The following is a 6,298-nucleotide window of genomic DNA, read 5'->3' as shown; positions in this document are numbered from 1 at the left end:
AATGCCTACAGCTGGGCCAATCTGAAGCCAGGAGCTTCTTCTGGGTCTCCCATGTGGGTGCAGGGGCCCAAATGCTTTAGCCATCTTCTGTTGCTTTTCCAAGCTATAAGCAGAGAGCTGGATTGGAAGAGGAACAGCCAGGACTAGAACCAGCGCCCATATGGGATACTGGCACCACAGGCAGAGAATTAACCTACTGTACCACAGCACTGTCCCCCTATACTTTTTAAATCAAATAAAAGTTGCCCTATATCATGGGAGCTGTTAGTATAATGATTTTATTTTTTTTTAAAACAAACTACTAGAAAAGAATTTAACAGTTCCTCAAAATATTAAACCTAGAGTTACATTACAGTCCAACAATTTCACTCCCAACTATATATTCATGAGAAATTAAAATAAATATGCACATAAAAACTTGTACACGCTGTTCATCACAGCTTTATTCATAAAAGCCAAAAAGTGAACACAACTTAAATGCCCATCAACTGATGAACAAACAAAGTTGTTAATGTCTTACAATGGCCTATCATTTTGGCAATAAAAAAGAATCAAGTACTGATACATGCTACAACACGCGTGAACTCTCAATCATTATGCCAAGTGAAGGAAGCCAGTTAGAAATGTCCTCATATTGGGGCCAGTGCTGTGACGCAGTAGGTTAATCCTCCACCTGTGGTGCCAGCATCCCATATGGGCACCGGTTCTAGTCCTGGCTGCTCCTCTTTCAGTCCAGCTTTCTGCTGTGGCCTGGGAGGGCAGTGGAAGATGGCCCAAGTCCTTGGGCCCCTGTGCCTATGGGGGAGACTGGGAAGAAGCACCTGGCTCCTGGCTTTGGATGGGCTCAGCTCTGGCCATTGCAGCCATTTGGGGCATGCACCAACAGAAAGAAGACCTTTCTTTGTCTCTCCCTCTCACTGTCTGACACTCTACTTCTCAAATAAATAAAATAAATCTTAAAAAAAAAAAAAACAAATGTCCATATATTAATCATGTTCTGTATTCCACAATAGGCAAGTCCATAAGACAGAAAGTAAATCAGTGCTTGCCAACTACTGGGGGGTATAGCAGATAATTGGGGTGAATAGGAAGTGTCTGCTAATAGGCACAGATTTTCCTTTTTGTAGTGCTGGACTCTTCTAACATATGGTCAAGTTTGCACAAATCTGTGAATACTTTCAAAAATCAGTGATCTGTACAAATGAGTAAATTTTATAGAACATAAAATATATCTCAACAGAGAAATTAAAAAAAAAAAACTAGCATGTACAAGTCTATCAAGTTTTCTAACTTGATATTCAGGATTGGTTTAATCAAGAGACCCGGGTTCAGATTTTGGTTTTGTTATCAAGCAGACTGCAACCAAACCAATTAGTTAATCTCTCTGTTGCTCCTGCTGCTGCTTCCTTCTTTTACACAAAGCAAGATTTCAACTACCTGATTTAAGATCAAATCTAAGGCCGGCGCCGTGGCTCAATAGGCTAATCCTCTGCCTGCAGCACTGGCACACAGGGTTCTAGTCCCGGTCCCGGTTGGGGCGCCAGATTATGTCCCAGTTGCTCCTCTTCCAGTCCAGCTCTCTGCTGTGGTCCAGGAGTGCAATGGAGGATGGCCCAGGTCCTTGGGCCCTGCACCCACATGGGAGACCAGGAGGAAGTACCTGGCTCCTGGCTTCGGATCAGCATGGTGCGCCAGCTGCAGCGTACCAGCTGCAGCAGCCATTGGGAGGTGAACCAACAGAAAAAGGAAGACCTTTCTCTCTGTCTCTCTCTCACACTGTCCACTCTGCTTGTCAAAAAAATTTTAAAAAAAGATCAAATCTAACTCCATGAACTAGGATTACCTTGATCTTCACTTTCAAAAAGGCAAAATAGGGAAAATGTGTTGTATTACATATAGATCATGTTGTTACCCCCCTTATATTGCTCAAGTTTCCCTTTACAAAGTATCTTAGATGTTCCCTGCTGCCGCTAGGAGCAGTTTTCCAGCTGAGTAAATGTTGAGCCCATGTCACCCTCGTGGGTGTAACAGATGTATGCTCCTCAGATATATGCCCCCCAACTAGCTTGCAAGATATCTACTGTGACACATACAAAATTATTCTTTATCTTAAGGTAGTCAGGCTTCATAGACTCAATGACTGATGAAACTTCAGTTGGAAATATTTTTGTCCTGTTTCAGCTTCATGGAGTCTATACTGTTCTTTTATATTCGTTAATATATAAAAATCACTGTCAAGTAGGTAAACTAATATTTCGTTTGAAATGTCAGTGGCTCACTTTGATTGCTTAAAGGGTGAGAGAGAAACATTTCCTCCTTGCTGTGCAATGACCTGGCTTTTAGACTACTATAAATTCATTCCTTAGCTCCCTATCTTTACCTTCACCCCATTCTTCTCTCCCAAATTAGAAAAAGGTGAGAAACTGAACAAAAACAGAAAGTACTTATAATTTAAGTCACTTTCTAGTTACTCCCACTCATACTACACACACATACATACACACAATTAAAATGAGAAATAGTATACATATAGCCATATGAAAGACTTAGATGCATTAACGAAACTAATATTTGTAAATGTTCATAGCAGGTATTTGTCTTAATACATATGAGGCACCACTCTCCGGTGGAAAAAAGTTAGATAAGATAATGCTAGGCAAACTTTATCTAATCCTCTAGGAGGAATAAATTCATAATATCTTGAGAGAGGATAACAAGGCTGATGAGGAATGAACCTGCCTTTTGGATGCACTGGAATCATTTCATATGTCCCTCCTTCAAGGCTTCATTCTCCAGGCACCCATATCCTGATTCACAAAGTGTACTCAGGAGCTTGAGATGCTGTAGTCACACTTGACCTGAAAGAGAGGCACCAACAGGCTTTTGAGGCTCAAGTCCCAAGGATGCATGCATCTATCTTGGTGTGTGAACTGAAAACAAAACTAGGGCAGCAGTGCTACCAAAAGAGTGGTTTGATTTATCATCACATCTAGCAAGCATGCTGTAACTCATTACTACAAGAGGTCGAGTCTCAACAAGACAAAGTGATGACTGAGGATTTTCTACATTTAAAACTTCATTGTCAAGAAGATGCACAGGTGTATCTGCTCTAAATCATGAAACAAGACTGAAAATGAACGTGGTTCACCCTTTCTGCCACACACAATAAAGAGCCCTTTCCCCAAGCTGCTGGAATCATTGTTTGCAAAGCTCTTCAAGGCGAGCTGGGGAAGCATGTTTGGAAAATAAAGGACTTTTTAATTGCTGCTGACATGAATGAACTCTCTGAAACAACAGCTGTGTCTTGAGATTACATTACAAGGCATGTGAGCAGGATGCAAAGCATCCTCATAAAAAGCCAAAGCCAAAGAAGCCTTTTATTGTTTCTGAAAAAAATTCCCAAAGCTGGGATGCCTAATTTCAATTCCTGCAGGATGCAGCAATCATATGTTTACAGAAATAAATTGAGAAACAACCTTTTTTTGCAGTTACTGGTAAGACACAAAATCCAGGTAGATAGTTTGTGTAGGAGTAGGAAATCAGTTGGCAAGGTTATCCTTGTGCACAGCCTAAAAGTTGGTTAGTGGCAATGACATCTGGCTATTAAAATATTGTCCCAGGAGATTATTTCCTTTCTGTCTTTCAATTCACAGAATGTCTGCTGCTAGGTATAAATTATGGACAAAAGAACTCATTTGGAGAAATATTGACCCAGCCATACTTCATAGGTTTATTACTACCCTGAGAGAAATGAACCTTGTGAAATTATAACTGCTGAACTACAACCAAGATCCTTTCAAAGACAGAGCTCAAGGGAAAAGGAAAAGAAGGTTAAGGTTAGGAGAGAAGAAAATCAAGAGTTTTTTGAGAAAAGGGCCAAGAAGACAGAGTTTAGTAAAAGAACAATGCATCTGATATCAAAGTAATGATTAGGATACTATTTCTCTGAATCCATCCATTAAGCAACTTTATTTTAGATACCTAATTCTTCAAAGTGTTTTCACAAAAACTGCATACAACTGCAGTAAGAATGCATTTCCTTACCTACATCAGATTCTCAGAAGGCTCTGAAAGCTGGAATGATAAAGAATCATAGTGTGGAGGGTAAAAACAACTAAACAAGCTTTGACTCTACTTCCATAGACAGATGGAATCTATTCCCCCAGTTCCAGTCCCCTTGAATCTAAACTGGGCTGTGATTGCTTTCAACAATAGGGTGGGTGACTCCAGTTCCAAGTTCACATTGTAGGAAGACAAGTAGATTCTACCTTGGTTTAATGGAGCCCTGAGCTACTATCTTGAAACTGTTACCCATGAATGGCAGGGTTCTTGTCTTCGTGCAAGAAAGAATTCAGGCGTGAGACAGAGAGTAGTGGAAGGTAAAATAGCAAGGTTTATTAGGGAAGGGAAATCCGTAAGAACAGATGGGCACCTCTCCAGACAGAACCTGAGAGAGAGTACCCAGTCGCTCAGACTGGGGAAGAGCAAGGTTACCTGGTTGAGTGGAGAGATTACACCTGAGCAGGCCAGGCGGGTGACTCAGCAGAGAGGCAGAGGGCTGAGTGCGCTGTCCCGTTGAGGCCAGGGGTTTTTAAGGAGATGGGTCTTTGTCTTCACACATCTCCTCCTGAAACAAAGGATTTTATGGATGTAAATATTAAGAAGCTCCTGAGTTTTCCCCTGAAGGTATCAGACAGGAGGAAGCCTAGCTGGTCCTAACCCAGGATCTGGAGCAGGTCTGGAGCAGGGTATTTGAAATGCAGATACAATATTGTGGAAGACTGTCAGGCAGAAGGGTCGGGGACCCCCACCTGGCAGGTTATCGGGTAGGAGGGGGCAGGGTAGGATGCGAATACTGGGCTGACCCTGAAACATTATCGGGATGACTTTGAGATGCAGATGCATATGCTGGACATAGATGTCTTCTCTTTAGGCCTTTGTCACACACACACATAAGCTCATATCTGACTTCCTACCTAACAAAACTATTGTATTTTGAAGCTCAGGCTATATTCAAAGGCCCTGAAGATGCTATATGAAGAAAGGACAAATAGCACCAAGGCACCAAACATATGAATGAAGAAGCCATCTCTGAGGTGTGCCCCAGTGACCACCAAATTCATCAGAAATGAAACACTCAGCCTGGACCTTCCAGAGTTTCCACTCTGCAAAATTATGTGCAAAATAAAGTGGATGACACAAGAATGTCAAAGATCTCTATGATGAAAATTACAATACATTAAAGAAAGGAGTAGAAGACATTAAAAAATTAGATTCATGGATTGCAAGAATCAGCATCATCAAAATGTCCATACTACCAAAAGCAATTTACAGATTCAATGTGATCCCAATCAAAATACCAATGATATTCTTCTCAGATAGGAAAAATTATGCTAAAATTCATATGGAAACAGAGGAGACCCCGAATAGCTAAAAAAATCTTATACAACAAAAACAAAGCTAGAGGCATCACAATATCAGATTTCAACACATATACTGCAGGGTAACTATAATAAAACAGCCTGGTACTGGCACAAAAACAGATGTGTAGATCAATGGAAGAGAATAGAAATTCCAGAAATCAATCCATGCATCTACAGTCAACTTATCTTTGACAACAGATCTAAAATCAATCCCTGGAGCAAGGACAGTCTCTTCAACAAATGGTGTTGGAAAAACTAGATCTCCACATACAGAAGTACAAAACAAGACCCCTACCTTACACCTTAAACAAAAATCCACTCAAAATGGATCAAAGACCTAAATCTACAACCCAATACCATCAAATTATTAGAGAACATCGGGGAAAGCCTACAAGACATCAGCATAGACAAAGAGTTCTTGGAAAAGACCCCAGATTATGGGTTCACATCCTGCCGCTCCACTTTCCATCCAGCTCCCTGCCTACGTGCTTGGGAAAGCAGCATAAGGTACCCCAAGTGTTTGGGTCCAGGCTGCACCTGTGGGAGAGCTGGATGGAGTTCCCAGCACCTGACTTCAGCCTGGCCCATCACTGGCTATTGAGGCCATTTGGGGAGCAGATGGGTCATCTCTCTGTCTCTCCTTCTCTCTCTCCATAACTCTGAATCACAAATAAATAAATGTCTTTTTTTTTAAAGGAAATGTCTGCTAAATACATTTCAATATAATTAAAGTGCATATGTTTTGCTAGAATTTCCAATCACCCACTTACTACAATGAAAAACAGAAAATCTCCTAACTTTTGAATCAAACTTGTAATTACAAGTCCCACGGGCAACTTAAAATTCTAACCATGATTTCAATTAAAAGTGGCATT

General features: G+C 40.9%; 1 long non-coding RNA gene across 1 annotated transcript; it reads right to left on the bottom strand.

Moving 5' to 3' along the window:
• Window positions 1–425: 425 nt before the first annotated feature.
• LOC138848465 (uncharacterized) lies at window positions 426–5,352 on the bottom strand. The gene is made up of 2 exons (XR_011386272.1): window positions 4,495–5,352; window positions 426–2,858 (listed from the first exon to the last, which is right to left on the bottom strand). It is a non-coding gene; the product is annotated as an uncharacterized lncRNA (long non-coding RNA).
• Window positions 5,353–6,298: the final 946 nt, after the last annotated feature.

This window comes from Oryctolagus cuniculus, chromosome 2 (genome assembly GCF_964237555.1).
Source record: "Oryctolagus cuniculus chromosome 2, mOryCun1.1, whole genome shotgun sequence".
Lineage (NCBI taxonomy): Eukaryota > Metazoa > Chordata > Mammalia > Lagomorpha > Leporidae > Oryctolagus > Oryctolagus cuniculus.
This window is presented reverse-complemented; position numbering and strand designations above follow the sequence as displayed.